The sequence below is a fragment of the Chelon labrosus genome (genome assembly GCF_963514085.1).
Source record: "Chelon labrosus genome assembly, chromosome: 11".
NCBI lineage: Eukaryota > Metazoa > Chordata > Actinopteri > Mugiliformes > Mugilidae > Chelon > Chelon labrosus.
In genome coordinates, this window is record NC_140344.1 from 8,464,129 (window position 1) to 8,484,143 (window position 20,015).

The following is a 20,015-nucleotide window of genomic DNA, read 5'->3' on the forward strand; positions in this document are numbered from 1 at the left end:
CTCAAGGCTTCCGAAATGACTGTGGTTATTTTTACCCGTCCTCAGACTCATTAATGCAGACCTGTTTTTAAGATGGAATCCTTAATGTAGTTAGATGGTTTTGCATCATTTTCTTCAGTTTTCCTTGGTTGCATAGCAACACTCATGGATCCACCCTATTAATGTCCAATGCAGCACATCTAGCAGATCCTTCAGCAAAAAGAGGATTGAATCCAGAAATGGGCTGAGCAGTTTCATTTCACTGACAGAGAATATGTCTTCCTTTCACAGTTGGCATTAAATCCACCAAATGGATTAGCAGAGCAGTTTCTGTCCAGTTTATTTTGAGCACATTGGACACCAGGACCAGATAGATCCTTGCATCCTTCCAATTCATGTACTGTGTACATATTTAACCATGTAAAATTTGACAGTGTGTTGTGCCTTCTAAAAAAAATGTCTTGACGGTGTCAGGGTTCAGCTTAAGTATTTTATAATGCGTTTTATTGTGTCTTGGTTGTGTTTTGGATGAACAGCATCTCTGGACAGATCATGAAGTGCTAAAAGTAACACTGAATCCCATAGCTGTGTAATGATGCAACTGTTATAGAGTTGCTCACAGGAATGTGCATCTAATGTGAATCTATGTGCATCTAAAAAAACTTTGCTCACCCTAGAAACATCCAAACTCACAAAATTACAAACATCTGTCCACATTTGAACAGTGCTGTATGCAAGTACTGGCGTGTATCCACTAAACATTATAAACCAGCTATATTTATTACCCGCAGCAAGTATTCAGGCTCTTCATCCTGTACTGTTTACTCATTTTATTATTCAAAATAGTGTAGGATGAGAATAAAGATTGCTGCCAAGGACAAGGCCTCGGGGCTACTTAAAACCGAAATAAGTTTAAATGCATGAAGTAGTGTTCGTTTGTGTAGTAAAGTGTGTGTTGCTTTTAGATGACTTTGCCTGTGTGATCAGTGTACCAGTAAATCTGATATCTGTTCTGTAATGTTGTGTCAGAAGAACAATGCCTTGAGTGAGCCTCGATGTTCTTAGATCTGCCTCAGGCAAAGTAACAAAATGCTCTCCTCTCTCCCCTTCTCCCCCTCCATCTTTCTCTGCTTCCCTTTCTATCACCCCTTCCTCTCTCCTCGCTGCCTTCTTGTCCTTCTGTCTCTGTCATCTCTAGGGTCCGGCGGTAGGTGTTCTCTGCTTCCCCAGCTGGGACCCCATGGCTGCTGGTACTCCTGCTTGATTCATTACACTGTGAGTTCACTCGTGTTCAGTGTGTTTGTTACTGTTTGTCCATCTGCGTTTTTGTCATGCCTTTGTCTTGGTTGTTAGGTTACCCATTGCAGCACGCACACTTGAATAAGTAAACTATCAGCCCCCTAGTTTGTCGTCTTCAGTATCTGCCTCCGTTCTGGAGTTATGTTACTGTTTTGTCACTCTAAAAAGTTGTTACCAGCGAAGTCTGTTTACTTCCCCTAGGCTTAAGTCATGGTGTTAGTCTCTCACATTGTGTTCACTACTCTGCTGATACAGCTCTCTACACCTTCTCACCTTATTCAGGTGTTAGTATTGCAATACTGGCTTTTTAAAAACAAAACCTTGTGTTTTCGTTCAGTGTCTCCAACTTATAACTTGATAATGATTACAGCTGCATGCATTGCAGGCTACCCATGGAGGTAGATTAGCGCATGGTTACCCACTATCCGTTTTAGATTTATAATTTAAGATATGAATAACAGCTGCTGTAGTATTTGGAGAGTTTACTGGAAAAAATGGATTCTTAACTGCCTTTGGGCAAAGTGTTCAAAGGTGCTGAAGAGATGCACTGCAGCTAATGCATGCTGTGGTACATTATGTAAATAACAGTTTCAATATCATGTTTTGGTAAGCATAAAGACCCCCTCAAGGCATGGCTGAAGATATATATATATATATAAATATAAATATTCTTCATGCTTTAATAATAATTTGTGTCTGCCGGGGTCTTCTCCTCCTAGCATATAAAATCATAATCCAAAATCATCCATGACTTAAACTGCTTGATAAAAGATGTTTCTACAGCTACATCACTGAGTGACCGTTCTCATATGAGCAATGTAGGCCCCAGGTTTCCTATTAGATGGGGACTGGCTTCCAAATCAGTTATGATTTCATGTGCACTTCTTGCAGGTGCGTGCTTTAAACTCAGATTTAAAATGTGCTGAGAGACACAGATTAATTTACCCAGTTAGAAGGGACATCCCACCATCAAGAATGGGCATCTAACAAAGTCATGCTACACCACTACACCTGAGCCTTGACTGCCCACGACCCTGTTGCCGGTTTGACACTTTTCCTTCCTTGGACCACTTTAGATCGATACTTGGAACTGCAGCAAGGGAACAACTTCATAAGAGCTGGAGTTTTGGAGATGCTCTGACCCAGTCGTTTAGCCATCACTATCTGGTCCTTGTCAGAGTCACTCAAATCTTTTCACTTGCCCATTTTTTCTTGTTTGAGAGCAAAATGTTCACCTGCTGTCTTATATGTCGCACCCACTGCCTGATAAGCAGTTAACAAGTGTTATTTACTAACTAGTGATCTGTGTATATACACTTATAATAGGTACAGTCTTGCACTATCATACTCCAAACATTCATCATATGTTTAGTTAAAGCGATGTGTTCACAGAAAATCATGCAGGAGGGCATTCCATCTCCACAAAGTATTTCATCATTTATATAAATAATAATTTTATTTGGTAATTTCATTATATAATATAATATTTAAACTTAAACTTTGACTTATACACTGATAAGAATTGAGTCATTGGTACATCAGGCTGTGTTTCTGACCACGTGATGAGTTTTAATTCAACATTCACTCTCCTTTTGGTTCTGTTTTGGTCTCCACAGACGCTGGTCCTTGAGCAGCTAAATGCTCCATTATGTTTGCCATCTGGTTGCTGTGTGTTTCTGATGTTTGGCACTGGGCAGTTACAGTTGGTTAATTAGGGCTTTTTCAACAAAGCACCGATGAGAGCAGTGAGCCTGAGACTTTCAGTTCTATAAAACCAGAAATTAGCACTAAAACACAGCTCAGAGGAGTTCAATTAGTATCCCCTAGTTATTTGGTTACATTTACTCAAATTGGCTGTTGATCCTATGTCAGTATCAAACTTTGTGCCGTGCTTCGATTCTTGAGCATTTCTTCGTTAAGTAGACATCCAGAGGTATACTTTTTTTTTTTTTTTTTAAACTAATTATAAGGATTTGTTGATAACTTACCTTGGCTAACATTGTCATGCACTTATTATCCCACTAATGATCTCTGTTTCCTTATGTCTCAGCGCCAGCTGGGTAAAAAGCAGCCATCTGTGTTGTTGAGTCTCAGCAGGTTTGGGTCCTGCTCTATTTGCATGTGCTCGGTCTCCCACCACAGATGTTACTGTGTGTGTATAATAACAACAATTCATGTGCTATACTTGACCTTTTACAAAGAAATACCACACAACAGTCTTCCCTTTAGTTTTGTCTGTAATGTTTGCTTTCCCTTGGTGTTTTGCTTTAAGGCTTTGAAGTTACACGTACACTGTGTTGGGGGAAAATGACATGATAATGGGTTTGGCAATATGAATCTGTGGACTGTTGGAGGGAAATGAAGTCTAGTCAAAATTGTGAGGATAAAATTAGGTTTTGGAAGTTCATAGATTGCGAAATGTTGCAGATGGGATAAATTCACAACAAGGAACTGATGATTAAACATGTGGAAATTGCAATATTAATGCAGAAATGACTTTTTTTGTACCTCCATTCATGTAGTAAGCAGCAAACACTGGTTAACTCAGACTGATAGGAGGTGGCACAGGGAATGAAATGCTTGTTCAGGCAAAGGTAGAGGTGCTGTACCTTGTGCGAGCTGCTGTGCAAAACATACATACGCTCTCTCTCTCTCTCAAAGCATTTGAGCCACAGGCTGCTACTCGCCTTCGTCCCCAGTGCATTTCACCTTAAAGCCATAGTGGCGCAGGATGGCATTAGCACTCTCTGGCTGCCTCTGCCTTCTCCAGTATCCATTAGTTTCTGCTGCTGCTGGTTTGTTTTGCACTTGGCAGTAAAGAGCAGGGATGGTGTTGTGTTCACTGTAATTGGATGATGCAGTATTAGCTTCCAAGCTCTTGATGCCAGCTGTTGTTTCTGAGGGCTCACTCCACTCAACACCTTCCACCAAGAGAAAGTTTAAAGTATGGAAATGAGTCATTGATATTAAATAGAAACTCATTAAGGAGTACAATGATTTTATTATCTCTTCTACCATCCCAGATTGATTTCTTTTCACCATAGTCTGTCACATTTTGGAATAAACTCCCTGAAATCACGTAGCATAGTGACACAGCTGTGAATTCTTTCCAGACTGGAGCCAGATATTTGGATTAGCCTAGCCATTCTCCAGAGAGCACAGATAGCAGGAGAGAAACAGACAAAGCCATAGTTAAGTCATTAGTGGAATAAGCCTGTCCCCTATTACCATCAGCCAAACACAGCCCAAAACCACCATGGGAAAAGGAAAAGAATTTCTACACTCACAGAAACACAGTTTCTTTTTATTGGTGGTAATTGGGAGCTGTTATCAAATCTGTTCCCTCCTTCTCCTTTCTCCCAGAGTTGAGCACTATAGCAGAAACAGACAATTGTTCTTTGAAGAAAGTAGGACAGTGTTTTTTTTCCAGCAGCTTCATTCTTGTCTTGGGGCTGTTTCCTTCTTTTGGTAGCTTCCTATACATATACCCGATATATTCTTATGCCCCTTTCTCAGAAGGAAAAATTAATTACAGCCTGCATAGGGCTGGTGCTGAATATTGAAGTGTGAAGCTAAATAATTTTCAGCCATATTACATCCTAATATGTGAGGTTGTAGTATCTTCTTACTGTGTACTGTACATTTGTATTCTGAAATATTGTACATTTTGTATTTAAATTCAAAATCAAGATTTGTAGTTAAACAGGGACCAAACAAATAAACTACTTTGTTTCATTTGACGAAGCAGTGCACCTGTTTAATGCACATAGCCAAAGCCCCCGTTTCTGGTAAGGCTTTTAAAAGCAGTTTACTTTACCTTATATATATATATGGAGTTACAAAGTGGAAAAAACTAAACAAAACAGAATTGTCAAAGAGAGAAACAAGTTACAAGCAAAACACATAAGACTATGTTAAAGCATAACTCCACAACTCAAGACAGTCTAGAGGAAAGACAACATAACGAAATACAATATGGTCATGGTGATCTAAGAAAATCCTTGTTTAAATAAGTGAGTCTTTAAAAGCTGCTTAAAACTGTCCAGAGAAACAGCTGTCCTAATGTTTTTAGGAAGTCAATTCCACATGCTAGGGGCCAGCATGACAAAGACGTGATCACATTTTGTGTTGTTGTTTGAGTGGTTTAAAACAGATTAACTCCTCTCGCCAAGTTTATTTATTTTTTTGTCAGGACTTGGGAATTTGTTAGCTATGTTTTTGTAAAGAAAGCTAAGAAGTTAAAAGCTACAGTGCAGAACTCGTGTCCCCTTCTCTGGTGTTGAGAGTATTTTCCAATGGTTGGTCTGTGTTTGTCCTCTCTTATGACAGTGTTTTTTAGACTCTAATCCTTCTCGTCATCAGAAACTTTCCTTGGACACTTCTCAGGTTCTGTCTCATTCTTCCTGACTGGCAGAGACTGTGAATTCCTAGAACCCTAGTTACATTCATAACTTTAAATTCTTGCTGTAGCTTCAGTCCTTCACCGTTGCTACAATACCAGGGATCCAGCTTGTTAATGTCGCCTTAAATCACCCGTTTTCTCATCATCATTGTGCATTGTGTGAACTTGTTGACTGGACAATATGAAGTGTAAACATTATATCTAATATGGAAGTTGCTAACGCACTACCATCAATCACAGGAAGTTAACACGGTTCCTGCCTTGCCTCGAGAGACTACCTATGCTAGCGCAAGCGACTGGCAAGTGTTTTGTGAGTGTGATGTTAAAGCTTGAGGACAAAATCTTCTGTGATCCCAGCTGATTGGAGCTCACTGCACACCCCTGGAAAATCCAGCTCTCAGTGCGATGCTACCCTCCATGTTTCCTGGTGCCAAATGAGCCTTTGTTCTGCAGGGCAGAGGGAGAGGAGGCAGAATGGTGGTGTGTTTTCCCGAGCTCTCCACAGTCCTCACCAACCTGCCCCTTCCTAATCATGGTGTCAGTTTTACACCAGAGTGTGGGGAGTGTGAGTGAATACGAGAGTGAATGAGAGTGTGTGTGCTGTTTGGCAGTGTGGGTGTGTGGGTGGAAGACGGAGAGAAGAGAAAACTGTGAGAGAGGGAGAGAAAAAAAAATGCAATGACATGCTTGTTATTTATAGCCCTACAATCAGATTGTGCATTGATATAAACCTTCTGCGATATTGCGCAAGTAATTCGGGTTTTTGGACGTTTCAGCTTTTGTGTGTGTATTTTCTAGACGTGGTATGTGTGCATGCCCTCATTTTCCCTTGACTGTCACTTTTAAACATCTTATAATTCTTTTCTGCCTTTTCAGTCTCCAGTTGCGTTTAGAAAGTTATCATGTTTGACCCACGATTGAGCAACATCCGGATACCAGTGTCCTTCCGTCTGTTTTGTCTGTGGTCTAGGTTAAATGCTTCTTTTTTGTGTGTTCTCTGTAATTCTGCTCTGACTGAGAAATTCTAGAGCAGTGTTATATTAGCACATGACTTGGGACAGTTGAGTTTTTTCCTTTCCAAAACGTGAAGAAGTAGAATCGCTCATGTGGGGCGATATCAAGTTACACATTTTTACCTGCTCCATGAGACAAGTACCTTGTGAAACCTGAGGCAGCACACACTCTGATTTTCCTGGTATGTAAGGAACATTTTATTCGTGTTCAGAATTTATGTGATCAGGTAGACGTTATACAAATACAAATGTGTGTAAGCAGAGCTACAAGAGGAGCCTTGCATTTGTGTCAGTGGAACATGGTCTTATATGTCTTTGATTGGCTTTTCAAATAACCATCAGACATATACTGTAGATGGTATATAGGAATGCAGTGACAGTATATACTTAGATTTGATTATTTATTTCTCTATCTTAGCACCATTAACAATCTGATATAGACTTCAGAGCTGTTACAACCTCACTGATGTTACATAATGAATCTCTCTTTTAGCAGTTATCCCATTTTCCAAATGTCCAATATGGAATTTTGGAAAGAAACTGTATTTCTTTGCAGCGCTGCCATTAAATGTGTGTGCTCGTTTTGCGCACATTATGCACGCCCACACATCTGGCTATGTCTGCTCTGCCTTTTTTTTTTTTTTTGCTGGTGTTTGTCTGGAGGCCAGCGGGTCGGCGTCCCCAGGGACCCGCTCTGGCTCTTTCCCAGGCTAGACTTCAACAACTCTCCCAGAGCTTGCACAACACCAAACACTGCACTGGAATGTTTTTGCTTTCCCTTTTCCCTCCTCCTCTTTTTTTTTTTTTTTTTGGTTTTGCTCTCTCCCACTCTTTGTCATTGAGTTTCTTCTGCTCACACTCTCCCTCTTGGTGTTTGTCTCACTTGAATACCTGAATGTGCTCCTTCTTACCGCAACAGCTCCTGGGTTCTTTAACCCTAGCTTATCCACAGAGTGCATCTGCAAAATAAAATAATACAGCATTAGAAGTCTGTAATTCACATTACATCCAATCTCTGTAATATATTAAAATATTACGTAGTCAGCTTTTTAAAGATTTTATTCAGTGTGTCTTCTGATGGTTGTTTAATAACTTACACTCAGCTTAAGGGTTAAAAATGGGTTTCTATGTTTCACACGTATTGCTGCGTGTTCAGATATGCACAGTTAACTTGGAAAACAAGTTTTATTTGTAGTTTTTGTCGTTGCTGTTTTCACAGGTGTTGTGTCAGACATGTCTTACTTAAAAACACAAAATTGCTGAAAGCAAAGGGCGTACAGCCGGGATCTCTGCTGGTTGTACTGCAGCTAAACTGCTGTAACGGAGACTAAGGCAGCCGGAACTCCCAGTGGATACTGACTGAGCCTCACGACTGCAGCGAGGACATTATTTTAACAATACCAGACATGTTTTTACATTGGCTGTTCCAAGTCAAATCTGTCAAGTGCATCAGCTGTGGGAGGTGAGCTTATAATGAGGTGATTTGGTTGTCTCATTACTCTGTGCTGTCTGTCAACACTTGTGCAGCCCATGTTTTCTAGTTTGGTTACTGTGGGAAGACTTGAGACCTGACTCAAAGATGAGTTCTGATTAAACAATGCAGGTTTTCTCAGACTCAAAAACAGCACCCCCACCATTCATTTAAAGCTCACATTTAGCTGCCACACATGGGACAACTGTGTGTTCTAAAAACAATAGTGTTTCGCTGACAAGGACAGAACTACAGCGGCAGCTCTATGCCCACTGATTGTTAGCATTGCCTGTTGGATTAGAGGCATGACTGTTCTAATCTCCTACTGAAGCACAGGAATCAGAATCACATTTGTCACAACTCATGAACCTATTTTACCTTTGTGTACGCAGGCTAACTCTCTCTCACACATGCTCATAAAGTCATCTACAAAATGCACACAAGCGGTCAAGACCCCACTACCTTTCAGCCAGACAGAAAGCCAGCCGTCTAGCCACTTAGTACATCATAGTGGATTCAGTCCATTTCACTCAGTCCGTCTCGTGTTTCATCAATATGGATGAACTCTTGATGCAGCATGAATGCTCTAAAGACAAATCCACAAAGGAAACCATGTCTTGAGCATTTTTCAAGTCCATATTATACGTCATGGTATTGTACTCATTTTTTTTTATATCATCGATTCAGATGTTTTTGCAAATTACACACTGCAACAGTGGGTTTTTATATATTTAAGGCTGTACTGCAGGACTCAACATCCATCACATTGAAGCCCTTGCCACATGAGTCCATACATGGTTAACCTCATCTGTGCCAGGTTACTCAGTCTGTATTTCATAGCGTACTGGAGTGGCCACATTCTTGCACTGGCACAGCAGTATCGAAGGGTTTTACTTTAGTTAGCTAATTTAGAGATAGAACTGTTCAGCAACTAGGAGTGTGACCGAGAAACAGGAGTTACAGATGTAACTTTGGTTCTATGAATTCATACTTTCTCACTCACAGGAATAATAAAATAGAATCTAGAGACTTTTTCATACATAACTCCAGACAATGTCTGGAGAAGCAGGCCCAAACATTGTCCAGAGTTGCTATTTCACACATAAAACACACATGGGCAGAGTAGTACATGACACAGAGTTTTTTTAGGGAGGTGGCATGGTAAAGTCTGTTTAATGTCCAGTTCAACTGATCTGGGCATTTGTGGTCACATGTTAACCTCTTCCTTGAAATGTCTGGATTGATCATTGCAGCAGTTCAATGATTGACAATATCTAACAAAGCATTCAAGAAACGTTTCTGAGGCTCCAGATAAAAATAAATGAATAAATAAACTTTGTTCAAAGGTGTACAGTTTAAAAAGAAAGTATTCGACAGCAAGGACAAACACAGATTACTGTGTCTTTTCTCTGTTAAAGAGAGCTGAAAGAATAGGTGGACTAAGGGACTATAGTGTTTGTGTACTTGCTCTCACTGCCAGGATGGGGAGACAAAAGAGCTACACAGTACCTTTAATTTGAACACAACACAATAACACCATTTTACCCCATTGTGTACTGTATCTCTCTCTCTCTTTCCTTCTCTGTGGAAGGCAGGAGTTAGATCAATGGCTGTGGCACATAACTAACTAAACTAAAGAGTTATTTTTGTCTTGTAAGGTTGTTTGTCCTGTTTCTAATATACAAGCATGTTTTTTTTTTTATGGGATTTTATGCTAAGAGTTCCAGGATATGTCGTTAGCTGTGGTAAGATTGTTTCTTGACTGCCACATTTATCGATTATCGGCGATAAGAAAGTTATTAAAATTCCTGTTAGTATTCTCAACTGGCTATGAAAATGCTGCAGCTGAAATGATGACGATAAACTGAAGCCTTTCCCATACTCCTCCTTTCTTTTGTCTGGCTCTGTTGGTGGTCTGCATGTTGTCAACTCAGTCTTGTTTGTAAAAGTAGTCCTTTGGGAAGTCCATAGATTACATGCCACATCGCTCACTACAACTCATTTGTTGGTACATAACTAAGGAGTGAAGTCTGTAGTTAGACTTTTTTTGCTTTGATGTGTGTGAGTTGTGTTCGTTTCTTCTAGATTGTTTTTCCCTCTGCAGCCTTCTGTACGTGAACTTTAATTTTATGATTTACTGCTTCATCGGTGTGTAACCAAATTAGTGTCGTCAAGACGCATGAGTCTCTTAAGCTAATAAATTTTAAATGCAAACTGTCTGCTTGTAATGGTTGTCCATTTATCTGTTATATGAAACATATCGTTTTAATGGAATTCACCACTCACTGTGAGAATCCATCTTTTTATTCTGCTGGCGTGTCTTCAGTCAATACTGGTGAACATAGACATCTCTCTCATAAAGACTGCAAAGAAGACCTAGTTTAATAATCAATGCCACTCTGTTAATCTTATGAATTTATTAGTTCATAATACACACAGTGAGATTTATTGACACTCTAATTGCCAAAAGAAAATGACTTTATAGTAGACTGAAGCAGACTGTTAACAGTTAAAATTCTTGGTTATTGTTCATGCCTCGGTATGGTTTCTACGATCTGTCTCAACAAACCAAAAAGTTGGCTGAGGGGACCTTTTACTTTTAAGGCTAATGTTCAGTCCATTGGACGTCTAACTTTATAAACACGAGAATGCATTTTTGTCAGCTGAATACTTGGTTCTTCTCAAACACATGTTCAACTGAGCTGCGAATGAGAGTCATGCTTGCAGAAAAGCTCCTTGAATCTGGAGTGACACACAGTGGAGTCATTTTGACAGCATCCCTCGGTAGACACTAGCTCAGATTTGGTAGAAATTGACAATTATGTGGAACAAGTCAGCCATGACTTGGGGGGGGGGGGGGGGGGGGGGGGGTGTATCTGAAACTGAAAGCTGGTTTGCATGTGCCAACACTTAGAGTATGTGTGCATATACCCGCAATTTCACAATTTCATGCATGTCTCTAGCCAACAAGTCCACATTACTGGACCTGTACTGCCTTCTATTTGTTTTGAAAGCAGAGCCTGTCACAGTGAGACAAACTTGTTACGTTCCAGCAGCACCCATGACTAAGTGAACAGATTAGCCACTGGCACAACTAACTATACTTTAGGGAGACGGTGCTTGAATAGCTGGGGGAGATGCTTGAAGGTCATCACTTCAAATCCCCGGATGAGCTTAGAAAATCTGAAGGAAAGGCGGCAAGTGGAGCCTGCACATCATTTACCGCTGTCGGAGTGCCCTTCACCAAAGTGCTGAACTGTTGCTCAGAGCCTTTACTTACGCTAGTTGTACTCCCAACTGCAGCTGCATTTGATATCTCTGGGATGACCTGTCAAAATGATTTATACTAAGACAGAAGAAAACATATTAGCTTATGTTCCCTAATTGCAGAGTTATACAGCAGTTGAAAAGTAACAAGAAACTGGAGTAGAGTCCATAACCGCCTGAAGTAAAAATCCTTATTGGGAATGTTGGTCTATCAAAGAAAAAAAAATGTTTTGTACCATACATTATATAATCTAACGTGACATTCATTCAGCTGACATCTCCATCCAGAAGTTGCCATGGACCAAATTGCCAAAGTTAGGTCTAATTTAGTGTTGGTATTGGGTATATTTTATTTTGACATTTCCTCATTATTATTTTGGCCTCTCAAAGGACAAAGGTGCACAAATTAATTGAAAAGAAAAGCAGGTGTTTGCTTCTTTCAAATGAAACCACTTTTTCTAAACTGTTTACCATTGTAGTTAGCTGCTCGATGGAAGCTACACAGACCTGAGGCAAAAAGTGATCTGGTGAAGTATGGCGTCGCCCACATTAAAGCTTGCTTCTATGCCAAGTAACATATATAACGCTGTGCTCTTCTTTACCCAATTTGTGGTGGCAGACACTAGCTTACTGTTGCCTTAACAAACAAACTGCCTCCACAGCTTTCTCCGACTTCCCAGCTTCTTGCGCTCCAGTCCCGTTCCTATTTCATATCTATTCTGCTCTTGTCTATCCCGCTGCCACGCCTGTCTTATCGTTCAAGCTCTGCGCTATAAAGCGGCAGAAAATCCCATATCCCATCTCCTTGTGGCTTCAGCTTTCAGCCTCACTTATTCCACTATTATGTACCAGGCTCAGTGTGCTCCCACTCCCTCTCGATGAACGTGCTCTGCGTGGGAAATGAGCTCCGGTTCTCGACATACTGTCTGTTCTCGGGGGGAAAAACATTGCCTCTCTGTGGAGATGTGAGAGTAGAAGAACCTGATTTGAAATTTGAATGCGAGCTTTCTGGCCGTGGTTCTGATGTCTCACTTCTTTACATCTCAGTCTCTCCATGTCTCATTCTTTTCAGTGGTCAGTGTTGTCCCTTTTAGCTGTCTGATCTCTCAGTGTTTCCTGTAGTATTCCCTCGTTCATTGGCACTGTATGTCTCAGTATCCTCAGATTAATCTTTTTATCTTCTCCTTCTATTCAGTAGTTTGTCTCTTGTGGAAATGTTGTCCTTTAAATGTCATCAGGAATTTACATGCTTTGCATGTGGATGATATAACTGTGTGAGGTAGACCCTTACATTTGTGTTGATGATGACTTCTATTCTCTTGTGGTCAGTCACATTGTGTTTTGTCCTTAAATTAAAAAAAGAAATCCTCCTTTTATGTTGGATTTGATATTTAAGTCGCTGGTTTGAATGTGTGAATGTCTTGCTGCCGGCAACTGTTAAACTGAAAAAAAAAACAATGATGGATAAAATATTCCTCTATATACTTCAGTTAAGTCTCCAAAGGGAAAAATGATTAGATAATTAGTCTAGTGGACATATTAATACACATGCAAGAGTATAAGTAAAGAGAGTAAAATGTTCCAGTGAGTGCTGTTACGTATCAGAATGTTTGTACAGACTCTCCACTCGTTTCTGGCGTCTCCCTTTCCTCACTGGCAGCAGGTGAGCCCTCAGATTTATTGTTGTTGCAGAGTAAGGCAGCTGTTTTCAACAAATGGCCTTTCCTTACACATGGAAAGGTTTAATTTGGACAAATCGTTACAGGAAATTATAAAATTGATGATATTCCATCAGAAGTTAGAATTTTCCTAACACCCTAGCTTGACTGGTTTGCCCAAAACAATTAAATGAAACTGGAGAGGAATTAATTTGAAATCCACCCAAAATATGTATAATAAATGAGGTCCTGCAGAGACATTTGCAAAGTAATGTGGCTAAAACATTTTCAGTGAATGTTTGGTGGTTGGAGTTAATAAAACGAGAGTTACGTATGTAACTACGGTTCTATGAATCCTGGATGACCGCCAGAGGCGGTGCTTCAGCACTGAATGTCTCCATCTCGCGCATGCGCAGGTCGAGTGTTTATACCAACAGAGTCACCTGTGACCCCCGATGACACCGGCTAACCTATATCTTCCGGTGACATCAGAGGATCTGTTCCTGCAGAATCTTCTCGCGAAACCACAAGGATTCTGAGTGACAGAACGCTCTGGTGGTCATCCAGGATTCATAGAACCGTAGTTACATACGTAACTCTCGTTCTATTTCATCCTTACTGACCGCCAGAGGCGGTGCTTCAGCACTGGATGACCCATAACGACAAAGTCACGAGGAATGCCAATACATACCTCAATGAGAGGAGGCAGTAGAGGTGGGCAACAGGGCCACACCCAGCGGATGGGGAGTGGCCACATTCACCCGATAGAATCTGGAGAAGGTAGTTGGTGATGCCCACGATGCTGCATCACAGATGTCCTGCAGGGGCACGCCTCTCAGAGCCGCCCATGATGTAGAGACAGCCCTAGTAGAGTGGCACCTCACCCCAGATGGCGGGGGGCGACCACTGTGTCTATATGCCTGGGTAATGACATCCACAACCCAGTGCGACAATCGCTGTTTGGAGAGAGCGCAGCCTTTCCTAGGACCACCATGACAAAGGAACAGCTGTTCTGACCGTCTCATGCTTGCGGTCAAAGATACATAGACTCTCAGAGCCCGCACAGGGCACAACAGTCCTAACCCGTCCTCCCCTGCAGGGGGAATAAACTGTGCCAGGTGGATAGGTCGGTTAAGGTTCGACGATGACAGAACCTTGGGAAGAAAAGCCGTATTCGGCCACAGAGTGACACCCGAGCCATCTGAGTTCCATCTCAGACATGAATCACTCACAGAGAGAGCATGTAGCTCCCCAACACGCTTCGCTGAAGTGATGGCGAGGAGAAAAGCAGTCTTAGCAGACACCCACTTCGGCTCCGCCTGCGCCAGGGGCTCAAAAGGAGGCAGACACAAAGCGTCCAGCACCAGGGGCAGATCCCATGCTGGAGCTCTCTGTGCCTGTGGGGGTCTTAACCTCAAGGCTCCCTTTAGAAAAAGTGACACGAGTCTTTGGCCCCCCACGGTGTTGCCATCAACCCGGGCATGTCGAGAGGAAATGGCTGCCACGTATACCCTCAGAGTAGCCGGGGACCGTCCGCCATCCAAAAGTGACTGTAAAAACTCCAGAATTTTCGGAATTGTACAGTGCACGGGGTCCTCACCCCTGCTCGAACACCATACAGAAAACAGCCGCCACCTGTTCTCATACTGCAACCGGGTAGAAGGCGCCCTAGCATTCAGTATGGTATGTTGGACAGTGTCCGAACACCCTGTCAGCAGCGGGTCGGGCCCTGCAGTGGCCAAACCCAAAGCTGCAGGCGCTGAGGGTCGGGATGCCAAATCCGGCCCCCTAACTGAGACAGGAGATCCATCCTGTCGGGGAGACGCCAGGGTGAGCTGCGGCAGAGCCTGTGCAGCAGAGGAAACCATGTCCTCCCCGGCCAGAAGGGGGCTACCAACAGCAGCTTGTGGCCCTGCTGGAGGACCCTCTGCAGTACTTGAGGAATCAGAGGGATTGGTGGAAAGGCATAGAGAAGACTCTCCGGCCAATCGTGGGCGAGAGCATCCTGGCCCAGAGGGCTGGTCTCCCCTGTCAAGGAGAACCAGAGGGGGCAATGGGTCGACTCCTCTGTGGCAAAGAGGTCCACCTCTGCCCTGCCAAAAACGTCCCAGATGTTGAGCACCACCTCGGGATGAAGCCGCCACTCCCCCGGTGGAGGCTTGCCACGGGATAGGAAGTCTGCGGTCCGGTTCCGTTCTCCCGGCAAGTACATCGCCCTCATGCTGGCTAGGTGGGGAGCCGCCCACAACAGGAGGTCCCGGGTCACCTGCAACAGCCGTGCTGACCTGGTTCCCCCCTGGTGGTTTATGTGAGAGACGGCTGAGACATTGTCCGTCCGTACTAGCACATGCCTCGCTCTCAGGAACAGAAGAAAAGACTGCAGTGCCATGTGCACTGCCCGAAGCTCCAGCACGTTGATGTGCTCCGAGCGGTCCCGTGCAGGCCACAGCCCGCGAGCTGTCCGGTTCTGCCACACAGCACCCCACCCTGAGAGGGAGGCGTCCGTTGTGACAGTCTCCCGACGGGATGCAATAGAGCCCATGGGCATGCCCCGAAGGAGAAATGACCTCTCCCTCCATGGAGCCAGAGCAAGGAGGCAACGCCGTGACACCTTGAGTTTCCTGTGCCGGTGCCACTTGGCGTCCAAGTGAAAGCTGTTCAGCCACCTCTGAAGGGGACGCAGCGACAGCAACCCTAAGGGGACCACAGTGGCAGCAGCCGTCAGCTTGCCTAAGAGGCGCAAATACAGGACATAGCGCAAACAGCGGCCCTCCCGAAAGAGGAGAAGGAGGCGGATGATGTCGTCCACGCGCCGGGGAGATGGACAGGCCTTCATGGCAACGGCATCCAGAGTCATCCCCAGAAAGAGTGTACTCTGTGAGGGGACCAGGCAGCTCTTCAGAAAATTCACTCTGAGACCGAGCTGGGTCACATGTGAGAGGAGAATCGCCGTGTCCCGGGTCACTTGAGACCGGGATGGCGCGCAAATCAGCCAGTCGTCCAGATACGGCAGAATCTTCATGCCCCGCGACTGCAGGGGTGAGAGGGCTGCCGCCACACACCTGGTGAACACCCGTGGAGAAAGGGAGAGGCCGAACGGGAGCACCCTGAACTGAAAATGGCGGCCCTGGAAGGCAAACCGCAGAAAATGTCTGTGGTGTGGTGCTATGGGGACATGAAAGTACGCATCCTTCAGGTCTACCGAAGTAAACCACTCCCCTCTGGCAACGGTACACAGGACCTCTGCAGTGCTGAGCATGTGAAACCGCAAGACCTTGAGGAACCTGTTGAGTCCCCTCAAGTCGAGGACAGGGCGGAGTCCGCCGTCTTTCTTTTCGACAAGAAAGTAAGTCGAATAGAACCCCCCGGGTGATGACAGGGGGTCTACCGGCTCGATGGCACCCTTGTCCAGGAGGGCGGACAACTCCTGGTTGAGGGCGTGGGCTTTTGCCGGGTCGTGTATGATGGTCATCTTGACCCGGCCGAAGGCTGGGGGCCGGCGTCGGAACTGAAGTTTGTACCCGTGGGTTAAGGTGGAAATCACCCACGGGTCCGTGGTGGAAGCAGCCCAGTGGCTGAGCTGCTGCTGGGAAAAACAGCCGACGACCGGCCCCAGGCTCTCAGCGCCTGGTCCCCCGGCCTCTAGAGGCCCTGGGGGGACGACGGGCTGCATCGAAAGCCTGAGGTTGTCTAGAGGGCAGTCGTTCAGGGGCTCGAAAGCCCTGAGCCCCTCGTTGAACAGACTGTTGAGCCGGTCGCTGAGACCTAAGGTGGCCACTGGGGAAAGTCTGTGGCTGAGAGCGTCGCTGGGGGGCAGCTGAAGAACCCCCCGGCCTGCCGGGAGGAGGCATACTCCTGTGAAGCCCAGAGAGCTGCTGTCGAGTCTGTCTGGCCTGGACTGTGCGCTCAAGCGCCTCTAGAGCAGCCGACCCGAAAATCTCACCGGGTTCCACTGGGACACTGCGGAGGGTTCTCCGGCACGTCTCAGTGAGAGGCGACTGTGCCAGCCACACCTGGCGGCGAGCCTGGACGAGAGTGGACATCAAGCGCCCCAGTTCTCTGGACATCAGAGCAAAAGCCTGCAGAGACGCGTCACTGAAACTGTGGACAGACGCGTCCAGCGTAGCATCCTGCAGGGATGCAGAAAGAGCCAGCATCAGATGCGACAGGGAATTGCCGATGCGTCCCATACGTGCCGCTGCGTCATAAGCTTTAGAGAGCAGATCATCTGTAACCCGACACTGGGGGCGAGGACACCTGGCATCTGGCCTCAGAGCCTCATCAGGCGAAACGATGAGAGCCGCTATAGTCGGTTCAACCGCTGGCATGCGGGCCAAGCCAAACTTGGCTGCGTCCTGCATGGCAGCCAGGGTCCGGCCATCAGATGTTGCATGAGAGAGGACTCTAGTATCCCTCCAGCATGCGTGCAGCTCCCTCAGGTATTCGTCTGACGGAGGCACAGTAAAGGTGGCAGGGACTGGGCCCCGCCTGAAAAAAGCACTGGCAGGAGCCGGCTGAGCTTGTGGAACATCCAGCTGCAGGCGGGCCAGGGCCATACGAATGATGGCACCCATAGAGCTATCCTCAGACCCAGCAGCACAACTGTGGGTTGAGGAGCGGGAGCTCTCCCCAGAGCCATGCTTGGAGGTAATGTCCTGGGGAACCACGTCCGCCCCACAGTCAGCGAACTCAGTGGCTGATGCCGCCACGGAGAGCACATCATCCTCTGGATCGAACACGGCCGCAGGAGGAGCAGGAGCACCAACCTCCCCTGCACCAGTCCCAGACTGGATGGCTAGGAAGAGGGACTTCACCTGGTTCAACTCCTCAGTCAGCTGGTCCACCTTGGAGGCCAGTTTAGACTCCTTGGCCCCCCTCCCGGAGGAGGCACCCACGGTCTCAGCCCGCCGTCTAGGTCGCCTAGGCTGAGTTGCAATTCGCTGGGCTGGAGTCAACTGGTCCGGCCCCGGAACATGGCCCAGCAGGTGTTCAGCCTCAGCCAGTCTGGCAACCCGCACTGCCCGGGGCATGAAGCTACAGTTCATGCATGGATCCTCCGAAAGCCCCTCCCTCAGGTGTTCAAGGCCAAGGCACGAAGGACACATATCATGACCATCTTCAGGCTGCAGAGAAGCCAGACAGGCCGAGCAAGAGTGGTCACCAAACATGGTGACAACAACTGAGAAAACAACAGATGCTGGGAGAGGGAGCGAACGCACTGCCTTCACCAACAGGTGTTGCAACAAGGGCAACAGCACACGCCTATGCTGGGAGCGGGAGCGAGAGCACTACCTTCACCAGCAAGTCAGCTTGCTGTGCAAAAAAACAAAACAACCCAAGTAGGCCGAGCGAAAAACGCTGGTAAAACTACTTTTCCAAGGTAATAATATACACCTAAAGTGGGAGCGGGAGCGCACACACTGCCTTCACCACTACAGGGAACAACAACGAAAAACGGGCTACAACTTAGCGGATAACGGCGGTACAAATGTCGGGAGAGGGAGCGAGTACGCTGGCTTCACCAACAAATCAAACTACAACGAAAGACGGGTACAACCAACGGTGTACCGATACACAGGCAATAGGTCAAGCGGGCAACGCAGACCGCTAATGCCCGTAAATAATTACACAAATGTCGGGAGAGGGAGCGAGTACGCTGGCTTCACCAACAAATCAAACTACAACGAAAAACGGGTACAACCAACAGTGTACCGATACACAGCCAACAGGTCAAGCGGGCAACGCGACCGCTAATGCCCGAAAATAATAACACGAGCGTCGGGAGAGGGAGCGAGTATCACGCCGTCACCAACCTTATAACAAACGACTAAAACAAATACTCAAAGGGTGTCCGCGGTAAACCGCAACAAACCTCCCGTCTCAGCTCGTCGCAGCCTTTGGAGGGCGCAGCTCGCAGCTCCGACAACGTTGTCGCAAGGCTACCGGCGACGAAGCAGCAGTGAAGTACACGCTTAGTTCAGCTAGAACTTACTGACATACGTCTACCTGCAAAAGCGAGAAGATGAAAAGGAACAGATCCTCTGATGTCACCGGAAGATATAGGTTAGCCGGTGTCATCGGGGGTCACAGGTGACTCTGTTGGTATAAACACTCGACCTGCGCATGCGCGAGATGGAGACATTCAGTGCTGAAGCACCGCCTCTGGCGGTCAGTAAGGATGAAATAGAACACTGAGTGTGACTGTCAATTTGCAGCTGCTGTGGATCTGTGCCAGATGTGGTTGCCACGAGTAATAGCATGTTAAACGGGGGCTAGGTGCTGGTGGCAGAATGATAATGCTTTGGCGACGTGTGAGTTTGTCCTTCGCTTTAGTGCAAAGCTCTTGTACAAACAAGTTCTCTCGTGTTTTCAAGGCGTGGTACTGAAATGTGAATATGTTGGCTTTGGAAAAAGCTTTATCTAGTAACAGTGTCACAGACCAACAAGCTACCATAGTCTATGAATGTCCACAGCTTGGACCAAAAAGATCATTTTTGGTCCAGAGCAAACCAGAGCAGACTGCAGCATTATGCAGTCTTAAAAAATAAAAATAAATCTAGTTTTTCTACAGATTAAAGCAATTCCATAATCTGTCACTTCATTATAATATCAGTGGATTGTGGGAACGTGCATTGCCTGGTTTTGCACATCCCCAATTCCCACCTTGTGCAAAAAAAGTACAGGAGCAATGTGTGAACAAGATAGTTTGGATTTTAGAATATATTCCTGTAGCAGCAAAACAACCGGTACTACTGGTACTACTGTGTTTCAGCGAACCATTTGGATTTTGAAGTGGACATGTTGAACCTAAAATTGATCCCGAGAAGTTACTTTCCTCTTACTGTCTCACCTACTCAAGTGGTCACATGGAGACAGCACTCGCTTATATTCTCACCATGTCTCCTACAGTCACATGTTTCCACCAC

General features: G+C 45.3%; 1 protein-coding gene across 2 annotated transcripts in view; it reads left to right on the top strand.

The window, feature by feature from the left end:
• The window catches only part of peak1 (pseudopodium-enriched atypical kinase 1), a 110,671-nt gene that overhangs the window by 55,243 nt on the left and 35,413 nt on the right, over positions 1-20,015 (top strand). For both annotated transcript variants that reach the window (XM_084555659.1, XM_084555660.1), the window contains one exon: positions 1,178-1,254. The gene's annotated coding sequence lies outside the window, so the exon portion shown is untranslated. The remainder of the gene's footprint in view (positions 1-1,177; positions 1,255-20,015) is intronic.